The sequence below is a fragment of the Protopterus annectens genome, chromosome 3.part1 (genome assembly GCF_019279795.1).
Source record: "Protopterus annectens isolate FY-2018-M chromosome 3.part1, PAN1.0, whole genome shotgun sequence".
Classification (NCBI taxonomy): Eukaryota; Metazoa; Chordata; order Ceratodontiformes; family Protopteridae; genus Protopterus; species Protopterus annectens.
Window position 1 is genome coordinate 356,372,994 of NC_056732.1, and position 14,345 is coordinate 356,387,338.

A 14,345-nucleotide genomic window follows, 5' to 3' on the forward strand; every position below is an offset into this window, starting at 1 on the left:
GACAGGGCTTTTAGCCAATCTATGTAGGGTAGATGTTTGAGGCCCTGGATTCTCCTGGTGAGGAATCTCTGTGGTCTCTCCAGCTGCTGCATGTGCTTAAATATCACTGCCAAGTCTCAAACCCAGAGCCCTGTGCAAATCAGCTGTGGTTTCGGATGGCAAATTGAACTTGTCCTTTTGACATATAAATATATTGTTTCTTTTGATTACACAATCACTAGTGAAGGAATACATTTTAAATTATCTGGAAAACTTGACACTTGATCCAAAAAAATATGAACTTGGAAATGGCATACCATGATACATATGTTTAACAGGATTGTTTGAACAGGAATATAGAGTAATCAGTAAGCAAGGGGTGGTGCATGTGACTCACCCATACTTTATAAAGATATTTCACCCTCTACCAAACAAAAAAAAACAATTGAAAAATTGTTAGATAGTTAGGGTCAGGGCTTCATCCAGTCCAAGGTGACCTAGGCAGCTACCTGAGTGCTGGTGTTGTTTGGAGGACCTAGCCTGGCATAAAATAACCACAGAGCAGGAGATTTGTTTTCCTTCAACAGCATGTAAATTGCTTTCTTCAGCGTCAGCATGCAAAAGAACAGAACGGGTGGGAGAGCTTTCTTCATGGGTGGGAATGCAGAGCTGGAGATTTTGAAAGGAAGATCAGATCTTTGTGGGGAAAAGCAAGAAGGGAAGGAGTATGTGTGTGTGTGTGTGCGTGCGTGCGTGTGTGTGTGTGTGTGTGTGTGTGTGTGTGTGTGTTCCCCTACTCCCTATTTACTCCAGGATGGATTACACAAAAACAAGCACCTCTTCAGATAAAAGGGTTACAACAGTCATAAAGTTACCTCTTTTTTTATTACCTAAGTCCTAAGAGCACATTTTGGTTAAGAAACTTGCACTGGGAGTCACATAGATAGCAAATGGAACTAGAAAGAATCAAACCTTGATTTCAGGAAGCAACTCATCAAGAGCTTAGTACCTTACTCCACTGCATTAACTGGGAGATCTTCCTTAATTTCTTCATATTATAATAAATCGCTGAAGATATTGGTCAATAATGCTAGTCATTAGAGTTTCATATTTCTTGCTCAGAAAATGCATGCCAAGCTAATTAGAGATATCTATTAAGGTATGAGCTGTTAAGAGACTGCTTCCTGCAGTCAAAAGTGCAGGGTTTAAATCCTTTCACCTCCAATTGACTACTGTTTGTCTTTGAGCAAATGACTTAGACAGTACTCCTGTGTCATCCTGAAAATGGGCACTGTGTACAGTGAGTCTACCTGATTAGTAAATAAGCAAAAGCAAATGGTGTTTAAAATGTGGGCCATTGTCCCCTCATTATTTTTGGCTTAGTCGAGAATTCCTGAGCAAGTTGAGAGGAATTTTTGTACAATCCCTATAAAATGTGAGACTATCTGGCAAATTGTTGTGAATGCAGTCATTAAATAATTATAGTCATGAGTTTCAGAATTTGTATCCCAGAAAATGTTTGCTAATGAAAAGCCTTTATTCTATCAACATTCTAAGTATGTACTAGAAACATTTAAAATATTTTCCTGATTTTGTAATATTTCTCTTTGATTAGAGCTATGAGATTCAGTAGGCAGAAGGGGTTGCAAGGAGTTCCACGGTATGGTTTTGACAGTAGCATGCTGAGATACATTTCTAGACCATTATTTATGAATGTATTCATTCACTTGTTCTCAAACAGATATCTGAGGTGTCTAGTCATTCAAGTGGATGCAATTGCAGGTTGTATGTGTGTATAAAATCCATAGTTATGGTGTAAGGGAAGGAAATGATTGCACTAAACAGGAACATAATGACATGAGCCATGCTCTTTGGATAGAAGCCTTGTTTTCCTTGATTTTGTTGACTGCAGACTTTAGGTTGCGAATAAGCTGGACAGCATGAAGTCTGCAAGTTTAACATTAATATTTTAACCATGAACATATTTTGATTAACCTTGTTATTTTGCAGGCACGTGTGTGATATGTCCTGTACTTAGATGCAACAATCTGTCGTACTCAGTGTAGATGTATAAGGCTATGGCACATGGGGGTGAAATGTACTGTATTGGGATACAACAATGTGTGTGATACTCAGTGCAGATGAATAAGGCTATGAGCTACTTCAGGTAGTGTAGTGTTTGAGCCCCATAGCCTTCATTTGTTTTCTGTGTGACTCTTAGCAAGTCACTTCACCAAACATTGTTTCCAGGCTGCCCCTGAAAAGGGATACTTGCACCCAGTGGGCTGTCCCAAGCGGTTACCAAATGTGTAGCTCATTTGGCTTTTGAATTCCTGCATCCTTCACACAGATGTTAATTAGTGTTTCACTATATCCTGCCTGATTTGTAGTTTGAGTAGCAGGTGCATTTTCAATAAATGTGATTTTCAAGGGAAAACAAATTTACTGTTGCTCATGCTAAGTCTGTTTTCAGTGTGAGACTTTTGTTTGTTTAGTAAATGACTTTCAAACTTTTTGCTGTAAAATATGAAATAATTTTAAATTAAATCCAGTTCTCTGTGATCATTGCAAAAGTAAAAAAAAATAGATTTAGTATGCTGACTGACAGGTTTGAACAGTGCTTTATGGTAACTGAGGACAGACAGCTAAGGAATGGGATAATGGTATGGCTGTGTGTTGGAGGCAGTCCATTACCCTGCCTAGGCCCCCATTTCACCATGATCCAGCTCTAGTTAGGATTATAGTAAACAGAGTTTGGTAAGATGACTGGATCATAACTAGAGGAGTGGCTCAGTAATCATAACTGAGGATACGGCGTCTCAATGCCATCATCACTGATCATGCTGAAAAGGTAGAAAATAGATGTTTGCCTTTCTGCTGATGATACAGAGATGTCCAGTGGGCTGGTATAAAATGAAGGCATAGAATGGAAAAGAAGAGACGTAAGATGATGTGAGGATGGTGCAAAACATGGCACCTTCAGTTCTTTATAAATAATTCAAAACAATTTCTCTGATAAGCAAAAAGTGTCAGCAGCAACAACAACAAAAGAGAAGACTACACAACTCCGCAGTTTAGAGGGATAAAACCCTTACTACACCTCACACAACCCTCATTACAGCAGTGGTACAGGTGCTGAAGTGACCACTTCGGGGAGGTTGGGATTGAGCAATAAGAAGCAGCTCTTGTTCATCATTTGGGGGCACAGATGGTGGCTCAGCTTGCTGCACTGGCGACACCTGCAGGAGTCAAGAGAATAGTTCACAACACAAAACCTACTGGGCACATGTTGCAAACCATGTGCCACTCTTGCAAGAGATGCAGCATGTGTGGTACATGCGTATACCTTCTTGAAACATCCCATAGTATAACATACAAGTCACTAGGGGAGGCCCGACTGCTAGACTTTCACCTCCAAAAGTGGAATGTATTTGGTGATGAGGTTCTCCCATCAAGGGATGAATGGGTTATAGAGCTCTTAACAAGATCATTTAAGTGTGGCTTTCTCCACAATGGATGAATAAATGACCCAATAGGGTAGCAATTAGTCTGATACTGTGGACCTCCAAGAAGCTGTAAGAGAAAGCAGCAAGAAAGCTGGGAAGAATATTTGGATGTATGTAATGAAACACATCAAGCAGAAAAGAGTTATTACTTCACTTTACAAGCAGTGGAGAAGGCAAGGAGAAACGTTCACAAATTTCAGAGCAATCCCCACAGTGGAACTAGAGGCCACACCAAATCTATGAAATGAACATAAGATTAGAATGTGACAGCTCATGTAAGATATGGGGAAATATTACTGCACAGAAATGCTGGAAAATGATTCAAATATCCTTGCTGATGTTGATGTATGGGTCAATAACAGTGATGCATTTCAAGAAACAGGGCGTAGCATGCAGACTTTGTCATAGGGATTTGGAATCTGTTGGAATTTTTGTTGGCCTCTTCCTGTTATGTTATCAACCTAGCACCGCAGTGCCCCACATCCATGATGTGTTTATAAATCAATCTCCATACTCCCTGGACTTACTCTGGTATGTTGTCATGGATCCTTAGAGTGTTCTGATGGCTCAACCATCTCAGCTTCCATATGTTATTTTTCTTTTATGACCTAAACACTCTCTCCTCCCACGCAGTGACATGGTTATACCTAAAGGGCAGGAGTGCAGTGGGGATGTTGGAGCATATTGACCTGCCACTGCAGCAGCTTCATCTCCCCTCCTCTTTGGACCATACCTCCTCCCAATGACATCCCCAGCTCCTACCAGGGATCATTCCTGGAGACACCCATGTTGCTGCCCTCCTCCCAGGATAGGCACTGCCATCCTCCCTTGCCACTCCATCAGTTACCTGAGCTGCTAAGTGAACCCAGGTCACCTGGATCATAGTCAGGTTTTCTTCCTGTACACCACATGAGCATGGAATCTGTTGGATTTGCTTGAACTCCAGCTTAAACAATGGAACATATTGTTTTTTCTCCTTTTAATTTCTCCAAGTCTTTTGGGTTTCCAATACCATGATGGGAATGGACCCCATTCCTAAGTCAAAGTATAGTTAAAGTTCATGAAATTAGGTTTTGTTTCAATCTTTGATGTTAGCCAGAAGTGATCTTTGCAGCACCCACAATGTGCCCAATAATGTCTCCTTCTGCAGTTCGTACCGAGTTACATGTATCAGTAACATATCTACATACAATTGTAAATTCTTTTTACAAGGCCCATTGTTCCTACTACTATTGGAACTGTCTGGTTATCCTTCTTCCACATTGCCCTCGTTTCTGATTGAAAATCCTTTTGTAGCAGTTTCAATGATCAATGCTACTTTTGTCTTATAGGTTCATAGGTGATTACTAAACTATTGACCTGAAGGTCTTTACAACCCTAGCCATGTATATCCAATATAATACTAGAGAAATCCAATATAAATGATCTTGCCTAAACTCGAGATCTTAGTTAGCAATGACTGACCATATTTAGGAGGGTCATTGGTGAAATTCCCGGCAGGAATTTACAGTTTCCCATCCAATTATCCAGGCTACACTTAAACAGGGTCATAGAGGGGCTCTGTTTGATGTGAAGTGGTAGCCTATTCCAGAGGAATGGCAACCTCTGAGAGACATATCTTTCTCTCCAACAGGTCCTATTTATGTCACAGGCCAGGTTAAGGTCCCTAGAGCAGGTGACCCTTGTCCCATTTGATTTATGGATGTGCATTTCTATTAGGTTTGGATCCGAGATTGCTCTGTAGGCCAAGTACAAGTCTTCTCCAAGTATACTCTTTGAAGGCTTTAGCCGTGATGCTAGAGAGTTTTTGAGTTTTACAGAGTGGTTCCTGCCTGTTGATTTTGGACAAGTCTTCTCTAAGTAGTCTGTATGCTACCGAGTATATTGACAGTGTCTTCATACTGTCAGTGTATGACATGTGCTGGAGTCCCTGAATTTTCTTGGTTAGAAATCTCTGAGGTCTCTCAAGTTGCTGCAGATGCCTGGTAAGATACATACCAAAGGGAGCATTGTACTCAATTATTGGCCTGATGAGGGTTGAGTACAGAGGATTTACGACCTCTTTCACTCTTGACATAATGCCTTTGCTAATGAGGTGTGTCACGTAGAATGCCTTCCTTCCCACAGTAGACACATGGTGGTCAAAGTTTAGGCTACAGTCAACTTGTATTCCCAAGTCTCTCACTACTGAGTTGTTACTTATGGTATTATTATTTATATGACAGTCTGCAGGGATATCCTTTTTACTGAAGGGGATGATAATGCATTTTTTAGCATTCAGTTTGAGTTCATGGCTTTGGCACCAATCATTTGTTTGTGTAAGCCCCTTTTGATTTATATTGACATTGTTTGAGGATTCAATGATCACACCTAATTTGTAGTCATCAGCAAACTTAGTTAGCCACAGCCCCTCTGTTTTGGCCTGAACTTCTGAGAAGTATATTCCAAACAGTAGGGGGCTCAGCACTGACCCCTGTGGAACCCCACTGGTGACAGGTTTGCTGGTTGAGATAAAGTCCCCAACTTTGACTGAGTGTGATCTGTTGGTGATCCAGTTAGCAACCCACCTGATGACATAAGGGCTGATATTCAGCTGGGAGAGTTTATCAATGATGCCTGAATGTAGGATTGTGTCAAAGGCCTTGGCTAAGTCAAGGTAGGCTGTATGCACAGATTTGCCTCCATCTATGGTTCTGGTGACATTTTTGAAGAAGTCCACTAGGTTTAATAGGCATGACCTGCCTTTGACAAAACCAAACTGTGTCAAATCAAGGGTTTGGAGATCAGTTATATCCTTATTTATAGTGTCCATGATGACTTGTTCCATGGCTTTACAGATAAGGCTGGTTAAGCTTATGGGTCTGTAATTCCCAGGGCCAGTTGCTATACCTCCTTTATGAAGGGGGATGATAGTTGCTGTTTTCCATTCATCAGAAACAAAACCAGTACTCAGGCTGTGGTTGAAGACAGTACCTAATGGAGTTGCTAACTCATGTTTTAGACCATTTAAAATGCAACCTGCGATGTCATCTGTTCCCATAGAGGTCGTGCTTTTGGCCTTGGAAAGAGCATTAATGACTTGCTCATTGGAGATGCAAGGTGGGATAGATGTAGAGGGAATGCTTTTTGGAATGTTTGGAGGGGACATGGAGGTAAAATTTTCACCAAACCTGTTAGCTGATAGGTTAGCTATTTTCACAGGATCAGTATGTCTGTGATGCCATCCACAGCTAGTTCTGTACACACTTGGGTCCTACCTTTTAGGTTATGAATATAGCTGAAGAATGCCTTATGGTTATCCTTAGCTATGGTTGCTAAATTTTTTTTGACATTGCCCTTAGATGATTTTGCAGGTTGTCTTATGTGTTTGCTCAAGCAGAGGAGGGTCTTTTATCAGTGCTGGGACCTCTCCTTTTTATTCTTAGACAGCAACTTCTTCTTTTCATGGACTACTATATCTGGTTTTCATCCATCTGTTCTTTGAACTGGTGGCAATGGGTGAGCCCATGTAATATAAACCTTACATATAATGCTTTGCGACTCGTGTTTCAGGTGTTTTTCAGCTACTTCAATATTCTAATATTTGCACTATCCCCAATGCAACAGTCTTGCCATGTTATTATGCCTTTAAGTATACAGTCCTTCTTTCATTAGTATGTCACAACCAGCAAAAAGATGTAGATGTATGACTGTTTCCAATTCTGTTTTATAAAACCTACATTTGTCTGTTTTTCCCACATGTTCAATGGACTTTGTAAACCAATATGTATGTAGTCCACTATCTTGAGGCACCAATATTAGCTTTTCGTCTTTTGGTTTAAATTCAACTCTCCTTAACCATTTCTGCATTTGATCCTGGTCAACATGAGGTTGTTCCAAGAGTTTTCTATACTTGCAACTATATTTACACATTTTCCACATTTCTTGCCTTCTCATCTGATCCTTCACCTTATATTCTTTCTTTTGCTTTTTGGCACATTCAGTTGCTGCCTGAATTTTATCTACTTCTGGTTTGATTTTCATTCCCACTTGATGGTGATATGCTTCTGCTAAACTAAGCAGGGAAGCCATCTTAAACTTATTGCCTTCATGTTTTAAAACTTTCACTAGGTTTGGGTCTTGTGAGGTCAGTAGATATGTATGCAGTCCTAAGACTGCAGATCTATACATGTAATCAGTTTCTAGGAGGCCCATACCTCCTTCAGAATGGAGAATATATAGTCTTGGTATGCACTGATTTTTATAAATCATTTTATGAGCATGAAGCATCCTTCTTGTTTTCCAGCCTAACCTATCCAACACCTTTTGGGGCCAGAAAATCACCCCAAAACTGTAAGTTAGGATAGGAAGACCAAATTGATTTATAGCTTCGACTTTGTTCCTAGATGTCAAAGCTGTTTTCGGTATTAATTTTAGTCTTCTTCACATCTGTTCATGTTTTATTGTTGATCCTTCATCAGTTCCCAAATATTTATACACTCCCTCTTGTTCATTTTTTTACATCACATTCCTGTCCCAAACTGATGTTTTCTTGGTGCTACAGCTTTCCTGCTTTAAAGCCTGCTTTTGCTCATTTATCAAGACCAAATTACATCCTTACATCATCTGAAAAAGTTTTGACCACTTGCAATTGTGCTTTCAGTTCCTCATCATATGAATTATACAGTTTTAAATCATCCATAAAAGGAAGAAGAGAAGTCTTTATACTTTCTTGTTTTCTGGGAACCAGATTATAGCTATGACCTCATCTGTTAAGTAGACAGTTTAATGGGTTAAAGGCAAAACAAAAGAGAAGTGGCGACAAAGAATCACCCTGGAATATCCCCCTTTAAATTTTTATCCCTGAAATAATAATATGTCCTTTATCATGGCTTAACTGCAAAGGGGTTTGCCACTGTTTCATAGTCACTGTAATGTAATCTCTCAATGTAGGGTGTATCTTTTACATTTTTAAGCACTCTTTTATCCACGAATGTGGGATACTGTCAAATGCTTTTTGTAGTCTGTCCATGTCATACTTAGATTCTTCCCCTTTTTACAGTTCTCCATTATGACTTTAACAACAAATGATCCTCTGTTCCATATGACTTTCTTTTATTACCCTTTTGTTCTATTGCCATGATTAATTTTTCTTCTACGTGAATATAAACTCTGTCGGCATCAATTCCAGTGTATAGTTTATACGTCATCAGAAGGAAAGTTATTCATCTATAGTTTTTAGGATAGCTTGCAGATTTGCTCTTTAAGTAGGAACATTGTATTTCCTGTTTTAACCAGGTTGGTGTCTGTTCAAGGTGCACATACAAATAGTTCTTACTCATGGCTAAATCTTCATGTAAAGATGTTAGTACTTTGAGCCATAAGTTAGGTACTGCATCTGGGTCTGGGGTTTTCCAATTAGGAGCTTTTCTTAACTTTGTTTCAATGTCTCTAACCATTACATTCTCCCATTTCATATGCTGTACATTTGAACTTCTTATTCTTTCTTTTACTTCTTCTATCCATTTAGCATCTTTGTTATATCCCACATGATTTTCATAGATATTTCTCCAAAATGTATCTATTTCTTCTTTTTTGGTGGTGTTTCAATTCCTTTTGCCTTGCTTTCCAATTCTCTATAAAACTTTTTGGGTCATCAATAAATTGCTCATTTTGTACTTTTCCTTTATATTTATCTGCATATATTTTAAGTAAATAATGGTCAAACACTTTTGTAACTGTATATATATTTTTTACACTGTAACTTATCAAGCATTAGTAATATTGTTAATATTACTGGCTTTTTTAATTTTTCACAAGTGTATGTTTAGAGCTTTTCTCCCAGGATCACCGCTGAAAATGGGTTTCTGGCCCAGACGGTCATTACCTGATAAACAAATATAATAAATAAATAAAAATAAATAAAAGTTTTTCTGCCCGTGTTGATATTTTTAGTTTATTATTTGTGATAGTGCATGATAGATCCTGATCTGTTCAGATACTGTGCATTGCTTTTAAGACATCTATCTTTCTGAGTATTTTTTTATCTATTCCCTCCTCTGTACTCATCTAACAGTGACACTTCTTTATAGTTTTCTCTATGCTATACTTCCATGATGGCATTTGATTTCTCCCTTCTTTTCCCGTACTGTCCTGCGTTTTTGTGGTAAGACTTTATCTGTTATTAGTTTAGCTGCATATTAATATATTCTATTTACTTCTGTTATATTGCACAAATCTCTATGAACAATCCTAATTACTGTGTTCATTTGTTTTATCAAACTTCTAACATTTGGGGTTTTATTGACTTTCTGTAGTCTATTACTTTCTTTGATATTAATATGTCTATCCATCTCTATTAAATCAAGCAACTCTTCTCTTAGATCATTTTCCTCTAAACTGAGGGCACATTTTTCTCCTTTTCCTGTGGGCATTGTATAGAAAGTTCCACAACATCTTCCTGTGTCATATTATTTTCAGTTTCATCCTGTGTCATCCATTGTGCTCCTTCATATGGGAACTCACCGGCCTATTACTCCACAACATCGACTTTGTCAGAGTGGACGCAATTTCCTGTTCATTCCCTTGTTGTGCAACTCCAGCTGAACTTCTGTACAGGTTTCCTATGGAAGGCTCCAGACTAAATTGTCAAGTACTGGCAGTGTATGTGGACCACTAATACACAAGCACCTAATTCCTATGCAAATGAGCCATCTAACTGTATACAGTTCACAAAGTTAGCATTACCAGAGAACCAGCTGTTTTCTAAAGGGCTAACCTCCTGGATACTAATGGCAGACTGCATAATGGTGCTATACTTGCCAGCACAGTGATTCCCCTTCCCTGCTAGTACTTCTTAAAACTATATGCTAAGCAACACAACAACTTATAAAAAAACTTATAAAAAACATAATTCCACACACCTCCATTGTATGGCAGGAAAATCCAGTAATGAAAACCCCTATGGTTGAAACAAACAATACCTCACACCCACCTGACTCACCTGCATACAGTCATGCAGGTGAGCTCCTGCCTGTAGGATCAACTGCAGACCAGATTGACTAATGATCCCTTGTTCACTTTCAGATCAACTGACTGTAAATTCATTATGAATTACAATTAGTCAGGGTGTTGGATAACAGGTCATCGATATAAGATATCTCTTGCTTTTAACAGTATGCCTTCCTAAATAAATTTGCCAAATGTTTGCCTTCATCTCCTTGTTCATCTACCCTTGATGATCCCACATTGGATTAAGAGTATGAAAGTTCAGGTCCTTATTTGTTCTTACTGCAATACTGAAGAATTTCATGGCTGCATCTTTAATAATATAGTATTTTGTGTGGACCTGCTACATAGCTGCCTTACTCAAAGCACCTAATCATGGTGTGCCACAGTGCCTATATTTGTATGCCACAATTGTCAGCATCTATATGGCATTTTCAGTGCTCATACAATGTTTCGGTCATAGCATAGCATAGCACAGTATAACTGAGCTGAACACCTAATTTATGTGTTTTATGACTTGTAGCTAACTTTATAATATAGGCAATTTACTGAATTTCATTTTTGGCTGACCTATGGCTTCACTGCTGAGCTTCCAAAATTCTCTGCAGTGAGCATGTGTGCACTGATTGACGTCTGCCTGGGGAGGAATATGGGTGTACCTGATCTTTATTTACAGTGTTCTTCAATTACCCAATCACTCTTTATTGGCAAACTATACCCAATGCCCAGTCGGTTACTAATCTTCACGTTTGCCACATTTTCTTTACTACATTAGTTATTTCCCTTATTTTTTTCTTTGTAATGGTGAATGATATATTAAAATGCATTTGTTTGTGCATATATGTTTATATACTCATGTTCACGGAATGAAGTATTTCCTTTTTCTACATTGTACTATTATTTATGTTTAAATTGTATCAGAACTAGCATTCATAACACTGCCTGGAACATTGCGGTTCTTTCTGTCTCACAGCATTTGCAAAACTGCAATGTAACTGGTCTTTTGTAATATTTCTGTTTTTGCTGTGATGCAATTGTTCAATTCAGGAGTCCCACATTAGGCATTTTAATCTAACCTTGTTTTCAAGTTTTGCAATTAACCTATTTCTGCTGCATTATTGCTTTAAGATCTGAATTCTCTGCTGTGTTTTTCTTTGCTTGATAATGATTTAAATAGTCTGATTTTTACTGTTATATCTGCTATTCCCCAAATTCATAGAACCTTCAAGGAGATTATCTCTCCCAGGGCTTTCTAACTGCATTCCTGTGTGCCTTCTCCCACCTGAAAATGTCATCAGTTTATATACTACATATGTATTGCTTAGATACAAAGACCACCTTCCTTTTCCCCTGCACACCTACTTGTTGTTATTGATAGCTGGAGAGGTTACCTGTGCCATTTTTATAGCCCTTATCTTCATGTTCATATACACTCAATAGTCCATTTTAGATCAGGTGTATAATAGCTCAGATCTTTATTTGCTGCTACAGCTATGCTGAAGCATTTTACAACTGCATTTCTAATGATTCAGTGTTTTGTGTGGATGTGTTATACAGCGTGGTTGCTACAAATTACTGTGGTTTGCTTGAATTAATAAAATTAAGGTTACTTATATATATATATATATATATATATATATATATATATATATATATATATATTAGTAAGCTATGGGTATTAGTGCCTCTGTGAAATTTATTATAAATCACACAGTTGTTGAACTGCAGTGTGGTATAACTGACTTTAACCTTCAATTTGTGTGTTTTTTGCATGAAACTTACTTTATGATTTAGGCAATTTACTGCTTCTAATTTTAGTTCATATTGCTGCCCTGTGGTGTTGCTATCAAGCAATCCAAATATTCTGAACTGTACATGGCTGACCTACTTTCCCCAAGTTCCACCTTCATTCCCCAGCCACCCCATCCTTATTACTTTTATACAAACTATTCTGTTCTTTCAAAGCCCAACAAGTAAACACCACCCAGAGTCACTCATATCAGTTGTAGATTAAGAAGCACAGACAGTGCATATAGTTAACAACAGAACTACAGTGCCAAAATGTCAAATGCAACATCAAAACACAGCCAAATGAAGCATGTTTGCTATTTGGCAAATATAATAGTGAATAATGGCAACAGTAAACAGTATAACAAACAGTCCTCCTAGTCAGCAATAAAAACTAGACTAACAAATCTGAATCACAGGATACAGAATATATATATATAATATATATATATATATATAAATATATATATATATAGAGAGAGAGAGAGAGAGATGGACATCTTGACAACTGATTATAATCGAGGATTCATCCCAATCAGTACCCCATAGTTACAGGTAAGCAAGCCAGAATCAGATGGGGCTAAGCTCTTGCCTGCATATAAGCTCAGTTTGAGCTCATGATCGGCAAGTTAAGGATGAGAACAAGGTAAGCCACAATCACAATTTTTTTCTAAGTAGCTGCTTACTGTTGATTCAAGCTGGAACTGCAGGTTGAGCGTGGTTTCTATTAGGCCCATTTTATGTACCAAGGCACTGTGGCTGGCTGGAATTCCAGAGACGGTGGTGCCACAGTGCTGAAAAGGAAAATATATAAACATTTTGCATGGGAGATGAAGACTATTGTAAGATATTGTAATTAGGCAAGCCTTTTATACAAAGGTTTACAGCTTATTTTTGGGAGGTGTGATACTTTATTTCCTTTACTCCAGAGTGCTCGGACGTTTCCATGGAGGGAGAGGAGTTGTTTCAGTGGTTGAAAAGGATCAGGAGATAGTGGAAAGCACTACTAATGCTAAGGGCAACATGGGCAAGAGTCTCTTATGTTTTCTTGCATTTATTGAGGTAATCCCTAGTCTCCCAATTGTCCCTGATTTTAACTCAGAATATTGCTCTTTTCCTCCCAAAACTGATAATTATGTGAGAAAAGATGGTGGATTACACTTATCACAATTACAGTTATAGATGTTATATGGAAAGTCACATTATCTTATTCTGTCAGCTTCACAAGTTAATGGAATTAGTATTTTTTAAGTGTCCCTAATTATTCTTGCTTATTTTTGGATTTTCCCCGATTCTGGAGGAAAGAGGTTGAGTGTAATGCATAAGCCAGGTATGTAATACTTATAGGAACACCAGCATTGATTATTAGAAGTTATCCATTTAGGAGGGCAGTCTGTAGATCAAAAGTGAAGGGCAGTTGGGGTAGCCAGTAAAATGATTATTTTTGTGGTATGAGGTTGGTAGCATGCAGTTCCTGAAGGCTACAAGTTAATGCACATTATGTTTAATTTCCTTATTTAATTTTCATTATAAACAAATCATTTACATAGAGGTGGCTTTCTTTTGAGGGGTTAGAGAGACAGGGTAGAGGAGAATTATGTGTTCTGGATAGTCTATGGGCAGTGTATGTATCTATATGTCTATGTTTTCAACTTTGCAGTTTTTTACCTTTTTTAGAGGGATTGGGGTTGACATAATTGTTAAGGTGTTTACTGCACAAACACAAGATCCAGGGTTTGATTGTTATTCTGTAGACTGATTTGCCTAGTATTTACCTAAGGAAAGCTAACATTTATTCTACTGATTCTACCATACCTAAAAGTGCACAAAAAGAGGCTGCCTTGTTTGGGGGAGTAGCGGCTGCTGTGTACAAGAAAAAGAGGGCAAAAGACTCTGTGAGATCTGGGGTACATTTGGGGGTGAGAATATCTGTCCAAGTGCAACATCTTCAAATTACAAATAATTGTAGTAACCATTTTTTTTTCTTTTTTTTCACTTTCCACACCATCAACCATCAGAGATATGCAAAGAAAGTGGCAACCGTTTTTGGGGAAGGGGTGTTGAGGCATCTTGTACATGAAAGCA